This window comes from Pinus tabuliformis, chromosome 1_1 (genome assembly GCF_031772625.1).
Source record: "Pinus tabuliformis cultivar Carrire ecotype Pingquan chromosome 1_1, CPIR1, whole genome shotgun sequence".
Lineage (NCBI taxonomy): Eukaryota > Viridiplantae > Streptophyta > Pinopsida > Pinales > Pinaceae > Pinus > Pinus tabuliformis.
Window position 1 is genome coordinate 948,614,989 of NC_142297.1, and position 19,870 is coordinate 948,634,858.

Consider the following 19,870-nt stretch of genomic DNA (forward strand, 5'->3'; position numbering starts at 1 on the left):
TGAGAAATAGAGCTCAAATTATCAAGCTTTTTGTAAAAATTCTTCCAGAACAATGACTCAATCTTAAGAGCCTTAGACTCAATCTTAAGAGCCTTACTTGAACTAAAACCACTGGAACCACTATAACACCTCGAAGAATTATTCAACCCAAAATGACTACCAAAAGAATTATTCAAACGACAACAATTGCAACCAGAAGTTAACCAGAAGTTTAAGGCCATTCCTACTCTAGGCCCCAAGTTTATAGCCTTTGGGGGCTTTTGCATAATGCAAAGTTGTGTCATGTTTACATATTTTACCTTTAAGCTGGGTCATCCACGTCTTTTGCATAAGCAAAGTGGCAGCTGGGCATAGCAGGACTCGAACCTGCGACCATTAGGTTAAAAGCCCAATGCTCTACCGCTGAGCTACATGCCCCAAATGATTCTGAATTAGTCCGAGCCTGCTTACGCATCCTTTTAGACCATTTATTAGGTCTACGCTGGTACCCCAGCTTGGGTGTGTAAAGTCGCCGTAAAACGCACGCAAATGGCCTTGAAAACGAAATTCCACGGGGCTCTCGATGCATGCATCTGGGAAAGGGATGATGTTCGATGGCCTTTAGATTTAACCCATCCCTCTCCCTCTCCTTAATAGTCGAGCACCTAAAGGTTCAATTTACTTATTGGGTGGCCCAAGGAGAGGGGGGCCCAATATAATATAAGGCTGTCATCGGGAGCACTCAAACCTCCGCCTCCTAAAATGACAAGAATAGGAGAGAAATCTGTTAAAACCTCCACCAAGCTAAAAGGGCACATAAAGCACCTGGATTTGAACCAGGATTTCCCACCCCGATGAGGGGGACTCTTCTCCATTTAGACGATGCTTTAGTCGGCGGACCCTCAGCTCAGGCGGGGTCCTTATAGGCAACTTAAGTCTAGGACTTAAGAGAGAGGAAACAACTGCCTCTCTAATCAAGACTTTACGTGCGATGTCCCCAGGTAAAGACTTGATCTCACCAAAGAATTCAAAGATCTGGGCGGGCTCTTCCAGAATATTTAGTAATAATGTGGAGTAAGCCAGCCAGAACCTCAAAGTCCTTCCTAACAAGCATTTCCTATCTATTCCTAACAAGCATTTTCCTATCTATTCGACAGCCCAGAACATCAAAGTGGGAAGGGCCCGCCGCCACTCCCTTCCCCCCGGGTATAGGCGGGCCTTATCCATCTATACCTCCTGGGGCCTTAAGAGACAAATGAAGCAGAGGTTTCAGTCTATGTAACCCCATCTATACCTCCTGGGGGGCTTAAGAGACAGATGAAGTAGATGTTTCCGTCTATGTATCCCCATAAGAAGTATTTGCCATAAACTAGTAACACCAGTAACACCAATAAGAAACTACAAAGTGATAAAATCAATAAAGTAAGAAATAAGAAATTAAAAAGTGATAAAATCAATAAAATAAGAAATAAAGAGAAAGTAATAAATAAAAAAAGAAATAAAGAGAAAGTAATAAATAAAAAAATCAACATAACAATAAAGAAAAGAAAAAAAAAACATAAAGAGATAAGCAAATTTATGTATCCTCTCATTTGGGTCGGCTGGAGTCGGGGGAAGGTTTTCATTGTTGCTTAGCCCGAACATAACCTTCCGAATATAGTCAAACCCTTGGTGTAAAGTAACTACCCTTTGAAAGAAAAGATTAAATTTATCTAACATAGGAAGAATCTCTCTCCCCCATTTCATTCCTTTATAAATTGACTTAGTCAATAAGTTCATTTCCTAGTCTTTCCTTTTTGATTTGGTTTCTCTTCGTTGATTCTTACCTCTTTCGGCGTTCCTTTCATCAATACCTAAACTATATTTTAAAGCCAAAAGGCCAACCAAAGAGCGTTGGGTGGGTTTGATATTAGATACAAGCCTCCTATTAGCGTCACAAGCCAACCAGCTTGTTTCCATTTTTCAGAAGGTTAGTACCGATGTTAGAGAGCCGGGGGACTGCCTTGCCTCAATGGGAGGTTTACCACCCGATTGTCAGGCAAGTGGGCCTGAGGGGACAGACTTGACACTTAGCCAAAGCTCTCAGCCCCATTGCTGAGGGTGTCCATCCTGGTTAGGGCTGAACAGGCTTGCCACACAAGATGATTCCACAGGCAGCATGTGGGTCCATGGGGCCCGCTATAAACCCAATCCTGAAGGTTAGGGCAGAAGGCACTGGCTTGCCAAGTGATACCACGCCACACAGGATCAGATGACGTGGGTCCATGGAGCCAATGACCTTTACCAATGACTATCCCTTCCCGGACTGTCCCGAATATCAAACCGAGCTCTGGTGGTCAGTCTTCCTGACTTTCGGGTGGAAGATATAGATGGGTGGAAGAGGTGCACCCGGTTCTTTAACGCGCATATACCAGCCCCAGACTGGTCGGTCCGTTCCCAGCCAGTTGGGAGCACCAGTAACCGCTAACTAGAAAGACATATTGCTAAGAGACAGCCTGAACGAAGCAGACGTCAGTCACTCGGCGATCGATAGCTCGCAAACTGGCAGGCGTGATTACATACAGATGGCTGCAGATAGGAGCCACACTCCTATCCTCCTTTATCCAACCCCGACACGAACTCACTTGAACAACCATCATGCATGTGCCTGCTCCACCTTCCACCCACCCACTCTTAGTCTATGGAGTCGGATCCATTCAACAGGCAGGCCCGATCGGAGGGAGATGTCATGCCGCGCGATACTACTTGAAACATCTTCTTCAAATGAATAGGATACTGATATGAAATCGGAGATGGCCGCCCCCACCCCAAAAAAGGAAGGAGTTCCCTTTTTTCCCCCTCCATTGCACGTCTTGCCTTACATAGTTTGGTCTGTCAATGAATGGCACTACTTTATTGAAGGTTGAAACGGGGCCGAAGATAGTAAGGTTTCAGCTCTTCCTCGTGGTTAGGGAAACACACACGCCTCTTGCTTGTCTGGCCCAATTGTTTCTCTAACTGGCTTGATTGATCGATTGCTCACTAGCCTATGTCTCCCCCTTAGGCAAAGTCAAGTTCTCCCCAGGGTGAGAGAGAAAGGATACTATTGAAATAAAGGAATAAGCAACTAAAGGTGTACAAACCACTAATCCCCCTTTACATCTGGCAAACCCAAAGATCAGACTCACTCCAATTTATGATATTTCAATAATCGTAGTTGTGTCAAGATAGTGGAGTCAATTGGGGAGGGAACCGTAGGGATGGAGGTTGGGATGAGAGATAAGTGAATCTATGCCACCCCTACGAAGGATGATCAAGTGATTGACAAATATGATAGTCAATGTGTTTTCCTACCACATGATTGAAGGGATGATGTCCTCGAGGATGCGCAAGCAGGCTCGACTGATAAGGAGAGGACAATTTTGCTCAAAATCAAATAGGTGCATGGTGGTTTATTATAAGTTACATCATGCAACAAAAGCCAAAATATGGAACCATCCCTGAAGATACAAAATTCTTAAGACTTGATTATGAGCATCACGAGGATGATGAAGATGAAGAAGAGCTGGTTAAGTCCCTATTTAAGCATCAGGAGGAAGGGGAATCACAACCCCAAGACACTCTGCTGCCCTAGGTCGAGAAAGGATATCAAAATGACAACAACCTAGGAAGCGCGGAGCGCTCCCTTTCTATGGAGAGGATACTTCAAAACTTCATAAAGAGACATTGGAATTTTCATGTTACTCAACTCATACCTGATATCAAATGATGGAGGAAGATGGAGACCAAATTCATTACCTCTAGCAGTAGATGAAGGCTTCATGAGAACCGTGGACTAACTAACCTTTTATTTTCCCCCAATAGTAAGGAGGAACGTTCAATACTTCGTGTCAAGTAATAAAGCAAGCGTAATTACGTATATAATTCCTCACCCATATGAATGAGTGAGTCGATGGCGGCCTTTTAGTCGAGCGTGCTAACGCACCCGAAATCGATGGCGGCCTTTTAGTCGAGCGTGCTAACGCACCCTTCGAATGCCGAAAATGCAGCCATTCATGATGCGCAAGCAGGCTCGACCATAAGCCCACCACCCAATAAGCATCAAGGAACTTTAGTTGCTCGACCCCCGGGAGAGGACCGGCAATGGGGTTCGACTGATAAGGAGAGGAACTTTAGTTGCTCGACCCCCGGGAGAGGACCAGCAACGGGGCTCGACTGATAAGAAGAGAAGAGGAACTTTAGTTGCTCGACCCCCGGGAGAGGAAGGCAGGGCTCGACTAACAGGAGAGGAATTATATATGTAATTACGCTTCATGATGAGATCTGATCTGACCTGACATGATGCCATTGAGAGAGATCGATTCATTTCGACTCACTTTTCGCTGCTATTATATATGTAATTACGCTTTAGCATCGGACGTACTCCCTCGGTCAAGCCCTAGCCCTGACAAGTCTGCTTCCAACATTGTCATTTGACATGTTACCAGAGAGATGTGAGTGAGAGAAGGAGAGAGATTCATGACTGATATGGGCATATGTCATTGATTCTTAAAAGAGAACCAAACCCGACATTGGTCTGCCTGCAGCCTGCTGCCCCGCTGACTGCTCTGATGCTCCTAGAAACTTTAAGCTCTCGCTTACTGCACCTGCTCTGATGCTCGACAATCTCCTGCTGACTGAAGTGGGCTAAAAGACTTGATTGTGATTGAATGCCTAGCGTCACATCCTAAAGTTATGCAACCTTCCCGAACTCTACGGCAACCGATCGAACTGACCCTCCAGTTGGGGTCTTGAGCACCCGTCCCTTATATAGCTACCGCCCAGGTTAGCCCCTACTTCTTGGGTGATTTCTACCCAATTTGCGTTACCCCCAAAGACGGCTCTATAAACTAACCCTATCGGGCTAACTGAGGTGAGCTCAGTTCACGTTATTGGCCACTTCCCGTTGCCTAACCCTGGTGGGAGCACATCACACACTCTCCCATCCACCCTCTCACTACCAACCGGTCCACTATCCGGAAGTCATAACTCCCGTGGAGAGGTAAGGCTAATAGGGGTTCCTTTATTTTCCGCGGGAAGCTGGCTGGCCCAAACCACAGCCATGCCAGGCCAAATAACCCTACAGTGAGGTGACCTCAGAAGGAGGGGAATTTGATGGCTCTCTTTCGTGCTTGCTTGATCGGTGGTTGTTGGAGTGGTGCCCACTGACTTGTTGGTTGTCTGGCTTTCTTGCTTGATTGCCTTCTTGCTTGATTGCTTGATCGTTGGTGCGGCTTGATCATTGGTTGTTGGTGCCCACTGACTTGTTGGTTGTTGGTCTTCTTGCTTGCTTGATCGTTGGTGCGGCTTGGCCCAATTGTTTGTTTTGGCACTATTTCTAAAGGGTGGGCTGTGGGGGGTTAAATTGAATCGTTCCATTCAATCAATTAATTTGTGCCTCCTCCTTTTTGTTCTATCGAATAAATTCCCTTCTGTTTAGGTCGTCAGTTCAGCATTGGAACTAAAATTGGATGGGAGATTGGGACTATTTTTCAGTAAATAGATCAAATTATTCCATTGATGTGAATGTTATATATCGGATCAATCTCCAACTATGCCTTTGAATCCATCTCATCTTGACACAGCGGTGGAAAGAATACCCAGTTAGTTGTGCTTAGACTTCAAACAGTTCAGCTTTAACCATTCTAGTGGTCCTCCCTCATTGGTTGTTATAAACTAAGAGTTCATTTCCCAATCAATTACGAAATGCTATAGTTCTTCGCTATTCCCCATTCGGAAGTAATTCATTGAGATTATGCACTTTTCTATCTCCAAAGTGTAGCTGGTTGGGCCCAGCCATATTATTCGAATATACAACTCGCACACACTCCCTTTCCAAAATAGATCAGTACACTAAGCACCACACTTGAATTTATTATATTTGTTTCTAAAATATTGGTATTTGATCCGAAACCCCCAGCGGAAGGCCAATAACTCAAGGAAATGAAAGGATCAATTACATTTTTCATACGCTCTCCCCTCATAGATAAGGATATGTTCTACAGAATTTTGTTATATTCTTATTTGATCCTATCTAGTTCTGGATAATAATATTTGGGATACTTAACTTAGTCCCAGGTCTTTTATAAGGATAAAAAGAATTTGCTTGCCCACTGACTTGTTGGTTGTCTGGCTTTCTTGCTTGATTGCTTGATCGTTGGTTGTTGGTCTTCTTGCTTGATCGTTGGTTGCTTGATCGTTGGTGCCCACTGACTTGTTGGTTGTTGGTCTTCTTGCTTGCTTGATCGTTGGTGCGGCTTGGCCCGATTGTTTGTTTTGTTTGTTTTGGCACTATTTCTAAAGGGTGGGCTGTGGGGGGTTTATCGAAGAGTTATCAATCAGAATAATACTCTTACAAATTTATTAGCAAGAAGTGGATCTGAGTCATTTGTTATTTATCAAACAAAATTGATCCAGGAAGCCATAGATGCACTTCTCGATAATGGTATCTGCGGACAACCAATGAGAGACAGTCATAATAGGCCTTATAAATCGTTCTCAGATGTGATCGAAGGCGAAGAGGGAAGATTTCGTGAAAATTTACTAGGAAAACGAGTTGATTATTCAGGTCGTTCCGTTATTGTGGTGGGTCCCTTTCTATCATTGTACCAATGTGGATTACCCTCAGAAATAGCAATAGAGTTTTTTCAAGCATTTTTAATTCGTAGTCTCATCGGACGACATATTGCTCCCAACCTAAGAACTACTAAAAGTATGATTCGAGATAAGGGACCCATTGTATGGGAAGTACTTCAAGAGGTTATGCAAGGACATCCCATATTGTTGAATCGAGCACCTACCTTACACAAATTGGGAATACAAGCGTTTCAACCTATTTTAGTAGAAGGACGTGACATTCGTTTACATCCATCAGTTTGTGGGGGATTTAATGCAGACTTCGACGGAGATCAAATGGCTGTCCATGTACCTTTATCTTTGGAAGCTAGAGCAGAAGCTCGTTTACTCATGTTTTCTGAGACAAATCTTTTACCTTGTCTCCACATTGGATCAAGAACAGGATCGGATGGATCAAAAACTGCTAATTCGTACAGAGTCATTGAACCAGCCCAACCAGCAACTAGAGCTGTATGCATTATATGTACAGAAATTAACCGTCCAGGATCATAACGAGACATAGGAATTGGAATCGGTTCATTGCTTCATGAGCGTCAACATCTAGATGTAGTTTGTCGGTCTTGTAAGTCTCATCATCAAAGGTTGTTGAGTCGTTGTTGTCAGCTCGAATTTGGCCGCAACATTGTGATTCGAACCTTCTTGTTAACACTTCATCATTATGAAATGCACTAAACCCTTATCGACCATATATTTTATATAATCTTCGACACAAGACAAGGGTTTTGGCAAAAACATTATATATATATATATATATATATATATATATATATATATATATATATATATATATATATATATATATATATATATATATATATATATATATATATATATATATATATATATATATATATATATATATATATATATTATTATTATTATTATTATTATTATTATTATTATTATTTCTTTCTTTTCGTTCGCTTAAATCAAGCCCTGGTCATAATGTAGCGTGGTTTAATTAAATAATCCAAAGCTCGGATATCTGGTGGACCCCTAAAATGAAAGACTTTATCAGAGAGCCTAAAATTCGGCATAAAAGTAAAAGTCCACATATCGTGCACGCGACGATGCTAAAGGAATGAAAGTGTGGGGAACAAAGCATGAGCTACATAGTGGTCAATTTTCCGACCAAGTAATTGGTTGAAATTGCTTGTCAATACTTTCTGACTAAAAAACATCGTATTCCATTATTCGTGCTTGTTTGACTCTGTTACAGAGCCCTGAATTCAATGGTTGTCACTGTTGGAAAAGGAATTGATAAATTGATGAGACAAATATTCTCAATTATAGTTGAATTAATTCAATACAGAAGAGTTACAACTCTAAAATTTTAATATATCTTGTTACATTTATGAAGAATGCATAAATAAATAAAATATTTTGAGAGAATTTAAAAAATTCTTCTATACAATTGAAAATCTAAAACAAATTTATTTAAAATAAGACAAAGACAACCAAACTCTTCTAAAATTTGCAAGTGAATAGGTAAAAAAATGGTAATGAACAGGGAGCAAGTTTTGGTTTGACTGGAAGACATAGAGTCAGTTCGGAAGCGATAAAATTGTAAAGGTACTTTCATGAGTGGTGGAGGCAATACAAGCCTAGAAAATCACAAAATGATTAAAGAGAAACTCATCAAGTCCAACAGAGTTTGAGGCTCTGATACTAGAATTTAAAGCCCTATTTTTTTGAAATATAACTAGAGAAACTCAAAATTCGACGATTAACATTTTAATGCCCTAATTTTAGAATTTAATCAAATAAAATAAAATTTAACCATTCATTTGCAAGTACTTACCTGGAAATTTCGTTTGAAGGTGTTTCTGCTCTGTTGTTGCTCCCGCTGCTGTTACCAAACCGACCCTTTTCCTCCCAACCTATCTGTGATCAACCAATTTGGTTCCCAGATCCAAAAGACTTCAAAATAGAGGTCTTCTGACCCCCATGCCCAAAGCTTCGAGAATAATTAAGACTCAATCTTCCTCTTTGTTTGTGGTTTCCTCATAATTTCCTCTATCGGTAAAATGCTCCAAAAACTCCTCCCTTCACTTCATTCCCAAGGAAAAAACAATCCCTCTATCTATGTCATCTTCCTTATCCTTATAATCCCAAAAACCATTGTCTCCAACATTTTATATGATCTGTATTCCCTGCTCTCCAGCTTGTGGAAATCGAGAATGGTCGTTTTTTTTTCCTTTTTAGAGGTATCAATAATAATATGAATTGATTGAGTCATCCTTGTCAAAAGATTTATTTAAATTTTTATGTCATACGTACTTTGAACATTTTTATTTGGATGTATTATATTTCATTTAGTTAATTTCATTAATATACTTAATAATTAACAATAATTAATATGATACTATGTTATAGTAGTTATTTAGTTAATATAATTAATAATATTATAATTAGATTTTTATTTTGTATGATCCTTCATATTTACTTTTATTCTAAATAATACGTTAATTATATATTATCATGGCGGTATACATAGAAAGTAACCCACCTCGATACATTCATTATATTCTCGTGGGTTAGGTATTTACTCAGTGTGTCAACAATCATATGCATGTCTCATATGCATGCTAATAATCATATTCTATCCATAATCTGAGATGGGTCATTACAATCTCAATCTTTGTTCTTAAGGAAATGGCATATTAAGTTTGATGCTCGATTAACTAGTATGGGCATTCTCATGGTATGGGTTTATATGCTATGGTAGCCATTGATTTTGTGGCCTGAGGAGGTATTTGAAAAAAATGGTAATACTTTAGGTATATTTTATGAAGTATATTTATCATTCTTAGAGATGGGGTACCATGGCATGGCATGAATATTGGTAGGGTTGGAAGTGAGTAGAGGTCTAGAAAAATTGAGGGACATTGGAAGGCAAGTTATCTCTTTCATATTAATCTAGACCATGAGAGGATTTCATTAGTTATGTGTGTTGTTATTTCTATGGGCACCTTGTTGCATAATGTAACTACCTAAGTATGAGGACTAATTAGACTCCAAGGAAGCATCCAAGAGACCTAGAGACACTAGAACTAGAAATAGTTTAGGTTACGAGTAAAAAAGGGGGTGTAGGATTTCAATTGACTTCAGATGAGTTTTGAATAAGACTTGTGGTAGCAAAATTTCAAATCTTAAACATTGGACAAGCAAAAGAACCTAACCTAGATGTAGTCAATAACAAAAAGGAGAGCAAGGAAAATTCAAGTAAAACTTATCGATCTCACTCGACAAATATAAGTTTTCCTTTAGAAAAAAATGTTTATGGGACATAGGGAAATGAATTTGGGACCAAAGAAATGGAATCATGATTGAATTTCTACCAAGAATGTCTAGTATAAATAATCCCAACCCACAACCTCTCATACTTATTCCTTGAATTATAGAGGGTTTGTGTGTTAGAAAAGCACCAAAAGGTCCTCTTGTAAACCATATCATGGAATGTACCCTGATGGAAAGGGTACACAAAAATCCAATCCCTTAAAACCAATAAAGCACAATTTAAGACATGGAAGCAAAGGCACCCTGAATTTTCTAAGAAATGTGGGGGACACTTAGGTATTTTTGAAGAGAAAGTCCTCAAATCCAACCAAATGGGGAGGAAATCATCATGTCTATGGTAAAAAAATAACATCCTCAAAAGTTAAGCATCAAACAATTATCCTTAATGGGGGATCTTAAAGTAAATGACCTAGTTGTGGGTTACAAATGATTTTTTTGACCCTCAATTACAATGGAATGGGCAACCCCTCAAGGAAATTGGTCACAAAGAGATTAGTTAATAATATCAAACCTTATATTATTATGTGGTGAGAGATCATATGGGGAGAGAATCACTCAAGAACTCTCTCAATTACTAAGAAACTAGGACTTTTGTTTTATAGATGCCATTAGGAGATTAGGAGGCAATGTGACTAAATGGAATAAATGCTCCTTATCCTCAATAATTCATGAGCCTTTCCTATATGAACAAGGCCCTCCTCTTTCTCTCTTGATCTAGGGAAAGATATCACAATGTTGAATGTTTATGGCCCTTACGTCATGGATAAGGCAGACTATTGGGACAAATTTTCCAAAATGGATAGTGTACAAAATGTTTTAGTTCTAATATTCAGAGGCTTTAACTTCACCTTAAGAGCATCAAAAGTCTTGGGCCCAGCAACTTAACTGGACCCTATCTATGTGTTGATGCCTCGAAAATCGCTGCAACAACATTGGGGGATAACCACCCGGTCCGGACCTTAGTACAGCTCCTTTTCCGTTTGGAATGGTGGCTCCGACTGGGGATAATGGGACCAGTTTCCCAGCAATGAATAAACGGGATGAATGGATAATTGATTGACTAATCTAATGATAGGCGAATAGCTAAATCTATCAGCAAAATAAAAGAACTATTACTTATCCCGGGAACTATTGTACTTTGAAGTGTAGTGCTTGATGATCTATGTCTATGGACAGGCATATAGATGACTCCATCTAACAGACATGGACATTAATGCATTCAAGGATTACCTTGCTTAAATAGTTAAGCAAAGCGATTAAAGCAATATTACTACACTTGTCACTTATATCATCGACACATATATGATTAAAAGAAAAGCACACCATAAACATCCAATAGTGGAAGGAATACAGAACTGTTGTTAAAGCACATACATACATTCGATAATAGCAAAGATAATCAAATAACAATTCATATAAAAAGAATGAATTCAGACATAGATAAAAGTACCATATGAGCTGCTAGACACTCCCAATATCAATCGCTACTTGAGATTCTTCCTTCAACGCAGAAACACTTTCAAACAAAGACAATAGTGCACAGTTGCATAAAAGCTTCCTTGTCAAATTTAGAATAACTGGTCCAATTTCATAAAAGAATATGACTGAAGCACAATAGTGCAACTTCAATCTTTAAGTCAGGTACAAAACTTTACGACCCTTTCCAAAACAATGAAAGGGTCTATAAATACTTAATTAATCTAACTGTCTATAAAACTGAAATCCTATTTAATTGGTATCAATTGATTTTGATCCTATTTTCTTCAGCAATCTAGCAGTTGGCGGCATGAATCATCAAGTAGGCTGTTTACCTTTAAATCTGAGCTGACTTATCGCAAGCATCGGCTCCACTTCGGGTGGTCTGTTGAGGCGAGAGCTGAGCTGGGCGGCATAGGTGGCATCCTGAATATCGGGGATAATATACCCGATTGCATCCGTAAGGCACTTGAGGTCGGCTCTCTGTGTGTGTGGTTTTACCAAGAAGAACCAATAGGTGTCCCAGGTTAAACTGTTAATCCCAAAAATTAATCTTCCCTTTTCCTCTAAATCTGGATAACATGATTGCTCCAATGTTTTCATTGTTGTCAATTTTCCTGGTGTGCATTGGGAAATCATGTTTGATAAGTAGAGAGTGTTATTGACTAATTCAACTAAATTGCTTGAAGTTGATTTGCACATTGAAACTGCCCTCTCTGCTTTCATTAGCTGAGACTGCCATTCTGTAAAGAGTATATCTTTATGTGACTCTAAGATCCTTGATAAATTCGCCGCTTGTCCTTGATCAATATCTTGCCAGTCGAGAAATGCAGCTATCGTTTCTTCAGCTTGATCCAATTCAGTCCTAGCCTTGTCTACTTTATTACTTATGGATGCCGTTAATTCACATAGTGGCTCTGCCTGGGCGATTTGTTGACATAGAAGCTTAATTTGGGCTATCAATGCAGTATTTATCTGTAGTGCTTCTGCTCTGAATTCAGCTACTTGTGGAACGCCCTTTGTCTTTTCAATTTGTGCTGATAGTTGAGCGATTTGCTCATCTTTTGATTTCAGCATTTTCTCATTCGCTGCCTTCAATTGCGCCAAGGCCTCTGACAATTCTTTCTGCTTTTGGATTGTGCTGTGGTCAATCCTTTGTTTTTCTGCCTGCAATTGTTGAGTTAGTTGACTGTTTAATTGTTGTTGCGTCAACAATTGCTGCTCTGCCTACTCCGCTTTCTGCTTTGCTTCAGTCAGCTGTGCCTGTAACAAGAAAATTTCCTGATCCTTTGTTTTCAGTAAAAGACTCACCTCCGATGCCTTATCTATTGTTGCTGTCGAATAGGCTCCAGCATATTGCGACAGTTTTGTCAGGTCATCGGAGGGGTCAAATTCCTCCTTCCAAACCACATTGCCCGTGACCGTTTGTTCTGGGAAAAGGGAAGGTTGATCGGGCCTTCTTCTCTTCCTATGTCGTTTTACTACAACTTTATGTCTTGGGCTGTAGAAGACATCCAAGGGAGGAATTTCTTCTACCTGCAAAATGATTTGGTCGAAGGGGTCCTTTGGTATTATCTCTACCTCTTTTGAAATGGGTGGGCCGCTGGTTCCACTTAGAACCTGTGTGAAGTGATTTCCTGTGTGTTTGTTGCCTTTGAAGTTTCAGTGTCCTTTGAACATTCCAGACCACTGATAATGGAATCAAATTGCTGCCATTCCTGGAGCAATTTTGGGTCAATATGAGTATCCACATTTACTTCAGTGGTGGTTTGTTTCTGCTCTTTTATCTGGGTCTCTTCCTGCACTTTTTCCTGCTCTTTCTTTTGCTGATTCTCGTGCTCTTCTTGTGGCTTCTCTTGTTCTTTTGACTGTTGCCGCTCAGGCTCGCTTGACGATGTTGCTGGGGTTGTTGCTAATAGATATAGAGGCAGAGTTTGCAACCTCTGTTCTCTAAGTCTGTTAAATTCAACCAACCCTTCATCTTGATATTTCATTCTGGCAAATGCCTTAGCCTGCATTATTGACTCAGCGGAGGAGAACAGGTCATCAAACATATCTTCTTTATGATCAAATTTTGACAATTTGGCCTATTCTAGTGCATTATAGGCAACTTTGCTTGGATCAAATTGCCTATTAGGGAGAGTTGCTAGAGTTAATGATTTAATCTTTGTAGCTTCCTTTTCTGCATGTTTGAGATCATGCAAGGCATAGACACCGCATCTTAAAGGAAAAGAGGGCCAGCCCTGCTTCTTATTTTTCTTGAGAGTCTGTGTAACACGCTCAGCAATGATCTGGTAAGCGATTTCCCTTGCCAACAGTTTATCAGGTATGTATAAAGGAAGGACATGAGGTTCGGCTTGGCTACCGAAAACTCTTATATAAGTGAACTTCTCCTCCCCGAACCATCTCCCTATTGCTGTTAAGTCAATCCCAGCTTGGTAGGAAATCTTGGGAGCAGGTTTATCAAAAATAGAATAATAAATAGGCAACATAAAGCCATTGCAGACTTGGTACAAATGGTGCTTATAAGAGGATTTCCATAATTTCCGATGGTATATATGAACAGGCATGGGGTCTTGTGGCGTCCACCTCCAGCCGAGCACGGGAAATTTAGAATTAAAACACAAGGTATCTAAAATATAAGCATTGTTATAGAATGGGAGAATTATCCTTTCAGAAATGCGGGTCTTATTCCTAAACTCAAGAACAACTGTGGCTAGTTTATCTGAGAGAATAGTGGCCCAATCCATTATTATACTGTTGCATGTCGCTTCCATTAAGGGAACCATTTCTATAGTGAAATTAGAAGAGTCGTGCAGTCCCCACAATCTACACATCATTATTCCAGCGTAGCAATAAGGAGAAGCCAAGGAATCAACCGAGTACTTACCGAAAGATTCATGTTTGTGCTTTGCCGGATTTTGTCTCCAATCCCGGATGGGTTCGGATTCAACTTCGTTCTCGTTCCAGAATTTTTCCAGGAACGCCTTATTGTATGTCTTCTCTGGCTCAGGCAAATGATACATTTGCCTTAGATCATCAGCCTTGAATGACCTGAAAATTCTCCCGTCTCTCGTGCTGAAGGTTCTATCCATGATTGGGATTTCCTCAATTGCCCACCGCACTACATCTGTATATGGGAGAATTTGTTCCCTAGCTGCTATCCGATGAAGGAAGGAGTCAGCTAAGTCCTTTAGAGTGCCATCAGATTTCCGAGTTGAATCTACAGTAGCTTGTACTGTTGTCACTTCAGGTTCTTCAGCTTCAATCAAGTTGTAGGTACTTTTCCAAGTAGTTTTGCCAAGACCAGAACATGTAGTATCCGAAATCAATCCTTTCTTTTTGTTTGTGGGATCAGCAACAACTTGTCCTATGGCTGGCGCAATGGAAGCGGCTGTGGTTTTCTTAGATTTCTTCCCCATTTTACTTGAGTTTTCTTATTTGGATGAATTCTGCACAGAAGTGAAGATAAACGTAACACAGAGGAATGATAATGAAAATCCAATATGGTGAGAGCTATTGATCAATGCGTGGTGAGAGATTATCTTTTAAAATGGCCGCGGATACAATCCATGGGAAGATTTTAGGACTTACAATTACATTAAATGGCCGTTTAAAACATGCCAATCCTTAAATGCCCATTATATCATTAATCGGCCGAATGATTCGTTTAAGCGTGCTGTAGATGTTTTGGCGGTTGAGCGGAGGTGAATCATTGTTGGACAGATCAAGCTTTTAATATGAATTGATCGTAATATCCCTCCATTTTAACGGCTTTTTTGAAATCTGCGCTTTATCGCAATCGGCCATCGGGGAAAGCTTAAGCTCTTATATTGACACCTTTTGAAACCCCGATCGCCGATAGCGATATCGCATCGCATCGGGAGTATTGTCATTACATGAGACATGGATAGTATATCGCCGATTGCCGATAGAGATATCGCATTGCATCGGAGGAATGGTCTGGGGGCGCTTTAAGAATGTGCATAGAGTATTGCCGATAGCCGATAGCAATATCGCATCAGCGAAAACCAATGTGCCATTTACTTATGCTCCTTATGTCATTGCGATATGCGATCTTGCGATCGCTTTATCGCAATGATAAAAGATTGATTTATTTGATGAAAATGGGTTTTTCAAAAAGGTTTTTAATAATGTTTTCATTTGGTTTTCGGTCCCTTTTGAATAATACAATATTTATACTAATCAAAATCTAAAGGGACCCATTTCATATGATAGTTTTGTGAATAATAATGATATGAAATGGGGGGTTGTTGTAGAGCACAACACTATGGTAATTTCATTGTAATTTTGGAAGAATTTGATCTTTTGGATATTGATCATTCTAAACTATATCCCACCTAGAGTAACCATGGGTTTGGGAAAGCCAAAATTGCTAAGAGGTTGGATAGGTTTTTAATTTTTGAATCCTTCTTAGATGAAGTCATAAGAATCAAGAAATAAGACTTCGATCATTATCATGTTGATATAGAGGTGGCCCCTATGATAGAAAAACTTGCCAACCCTTTCAAACTAAATCGAAAGTGAATGAAGATGGATGATTTTTTGGGAAGAAAAAAAGCCATTCAGAAACCTTGTAGTGGTAATTTAGGATAATCTACTCCAATTCAACTTCACAAAATTTAAAAGAGGAAAAAAGGAGGTTTTTAATTGGGAAAGGGATAAAAGATGAGAGATAATAAGGTTCTCAAAAAAATATAGAAAACCTTGGAGGTACTCTACAATAGTGAATGATTTTGGTATTTGAGCGAGGTATAGACAATTAAAGTAAAATTCCTATAAGATAAAGGGAGGCTTGTTCTTTTGGAAAAAAAAAAGAATGGAGGCTCAAGAGCATGACACTATGGTTACAACCTAGAGATGAGAATACAAAAGTATTTAACAAGTATGCAAACTATAGAAAGAATATAAACTTTATTTTGAAAATCAATAAGGGAGATGGCACCCAGGCTACAAAATTCAAGGACATGGCATTTGAATATGTAAAGCATTTTTCCTTCCTTTTTAAGGAAGATTCTCATGCTACAATAACAAAAGTGATTAGGTTTCCAAAATTCTTCCCTAGCTTCACTAATTGGAAAGATAATCAGGCCCTAACAAAGCAAGTCAAGAAAGAAGAATTGTATCGGACTTTTAAGAGTTTTCAAAAGGACAAAAATTCCTGGGCCTGATGGACTACCAATGGAATTTTTCCTAGGTTGTTATAAATTCAAAGAGGGAGATTTATGAAGAGTGGTGGAAACCACATGAACTCAAGGGAAAAATGTCAGGAGCCTTTAATACAAGATTCATAATTTTGATCCTTAAAGAAGGTGACTCTGCAAATTTTGAGAAATTTAGACCTATCTATTTATACAACTAGATATTCAAATTCATCTCAAAGGTCATTACCAAAACATGGAAATTGTTTTCTCGAATAAAATCTCATGAGAGCAAATTGGATTCCTAGAGGGAAAATAAATTCAAGAGTTAGTTGGAGTAGCACAAGAATGCATGCATTCAATAAAGGTAAGAAAACAAAGATCAATGGTGATGAAAGTGGACTTATCCAAAGCTTATGATAATGTACGTTTTCTTTACATTAGACTTAATCTTTTCTATTCAATATTTTATCACTAGTTTATTGTCTAAATGATTGCATTGCCTCTGTATATTTTGTCATTGGAGCAACAACCCCTTTCTTCAAATCAGTGAGGAGCCTTAAAAGAGGTTGTACCCTACCAACCCCCTCTTTTTTCTTTGAATATTTGAAGTTTTAAGTGGGTTAGTTAAAGAAGCAAAAGGAAATAACATTATGAAAGGGGTTCCCATTAGAGTTTTATGCAATATCCCATCTTTATTGTTTGTAGATGATATTTTTATTTTTTTTAAGGTACTAGAAAATTCATTAAGAAAGTGATCCGGGTGGATGTTGGTGGTCGGCCACCTATCCCACTTGGACCCTCACAACTGTCTCTTTCAGCTTTTCAGTTTCCGTAATTGTAGCACAATTTACTATTTTTAGCAGTTTTTCGGGTCCTGGACTTTCGGAGCAATTTTGAGGCCCTAAACGACGTTTTTTTGGGAAATTTGGGATCAATATGGGTACATAAACCAATGTTGTTCTTCCCAAAGCTATAGTTCTCGGATATATCTTTCTTACGAGCTATTGTACGTGTCAAACGAAGATTGGGTGCCAAAGTTACGACCCCGGGAAGTTGATGTACCAATTTACCCAAAACGGGGCCCACAGTTTGGCGTTTCATCTTCTAGGGTTAGGTTTTTGGATGTTTAGGGTTTTCCATTGTTTCTAAACAATAAATAGGCCTTCGAGCCTCATTTTAATGAAGTTCAGAGGCATGTAGCCGCCACATCTCTTCTCAGAGATAAGCTACCATCACCCTAGCTAGTTTATTTCCATTTCTGTTTGTAAGCATATTTCAATATTTTACATTAATGAAATGAAGTATTATTTCCAATTCATCTTTGTGTATATGGTTATCTCTATATTTTGTTGAATTCCTGTTTAAATTCGGATCAATGGTATCAGAGCGGTCTTCTTTTTCTCTGTTTTTTCTTGCATCATGTCCCCAACGAAGTCGAGATATAAGGAGTTAGGGCTTGAACTGGTCGAACCTTTGCAAGACCAGCCTCGCAAATCCCGACGACCTCCCATGGCGGATGAAAAGAAAGACGAGGGGGCAGGAGATCTGGTGGGCCCCAGTATTGCAGCAATAATGCTACAACTCCTGAGACTCCCTTCTTTAATTTTATCAACCCGGTAGTTCGTAACAAACTTGGAAGCGACGGTGTTGTATGGACAAGTACTAGCTCTTACCGCAGCTGTCACTTGGTCAGCTGGCACAAGTCTTCTAGGGGCTTAAGCCAACCTCTATGAGCTCTTAGAAGAATCTTTTTAACTGATGGATAAAAGCTAACTCAAAGGAAGCTAATCTACTTGCGGAAAGAAACTGAAAGCCAAAAAGAAACGCAAACCCTAGCAAACCCTAATTCTACCAGGTAGTCCTACTGACTCAAAGGAGAGCATGAAAACTACTGAGAGAGATTCCATTACTTCTATGAAGGTAAAATACATGTGTCTAGACTACCTCTATCTGAAGAAAACATCCTTTTGTATTTTTGTTCAAGTTGTTGGAATTATCATGCATGTGCTTCTAACTGGCTTTTTACTGTGCAGGGGTAGATCAAGGGGATAAATGCTTGGGAAAGGTTGGGAAGGTTCAGAGAGGGTCTAAGGGGTCCCTAACACCCTTCCAGAGAGTTTCACAAAGTTTGGCTGCCAAGAAACCGCGTTTATGAGCTTCTACAGGAAGTCTGCAGGGGTTCTACAGGATGTTCTGGGATTTCTACAGGATGTTCTGTAATTTTTCTACAAGATGTTTAGTAATGGAATTTTTGAGCATGGATGGAGGGAAAAAGGTGGAGGAATGAGTATGGAGGTGAAATATGGGTGTAGGGGAGTTCAAGACTTGGAGGATGGAGTTGAGGAGAAGGTGTAGATGGCTGGACTTGTTCCAAGAAGGCTGGAATAATGTTGCACAAAAGGTAGGGTTATGAGGGCAATGTGGCAACGTGAGGCAAGAAACCAAGTTAGGAGATGGAGAAGATGGGTTTGAGGGAGTCTGGGCAGATAGAGAAGTGGTGTAGGTGCTTTGCAATTTGTGTTTCCAACTGAACCAACAAAGACATGCAAGAAAACAAAGATCTAGCTATGCTACCATAATATGATCTGGCTAGCAGTAACGAGAATAGACAACAGCTTTATTTGCAAGGAAACCATGTATATTAACTATGCAATGAAGCATTCAAAGATCTGAACATGTAACCAACTTCTGCAAATGAAAACCAAACACTAATGATTGCATGGCAAAGCAAAGTCAGTGTTTTTGTGGGCAACAAAGTCATCCTAGTCACAGCTCCTGATCCCACTAAGGGAGAGGTGAAACCACAGATGTTTGTTGGCCCTTTTCTTGAAGCTTTTTCTGTTAACAACCTATCAACTAAATCTGAGCATGAAAAGATATTTTACTCATAAAAAAACAAACTAAATAACAAAACAAGATTTAGATCTAAATAGCAGATTTTATTCTAAGAATGCAACAAAAACACATAAAGATAATCAAAGGAGGTATTGGGTGCTTGAGATGGGACCAACCCCAAGAGCTATAGCCTCCTAAGAGAGATTTAGAGCTGGTGCAAAGATGGATTCATCTTTATTGAGCAAGAAAAGAAGAGTTACATCAAAACTGTCCACAAGGAGAACTTGAAAATGAGCTGAAAGCAAAGCTGATCTATTGCCTAAAAATCGAAATACAAACTAGATAACTTCTGCTTACAAAATGACTAACCATTGGCTACAAAATGAATAACCACTAGCTAATCAAAATGAGGCCCTAAGCCTTCTTATTTATACAAATTGAGGACCCAACAGTCCTCCTAA

General features: G+C 39.5%; 1 non-coding gene across 1 annotated transcript; it reads right to left on the reverse strand.

The window, feature by feature from the left end:
- Window positions 1–345: 345 nt before the first annotated feature.
- On the reverse strand, window positions 346–417 carry TRNAK-UUU (transfer RNA lysine (anticodon UUU)). The gene has a single exon. It is a non-coding gene; the product is annotated as a tRNA-Lys (tRNA).
- Window positions 418–19,870: the final 19,453 nt, after the last annotated feature.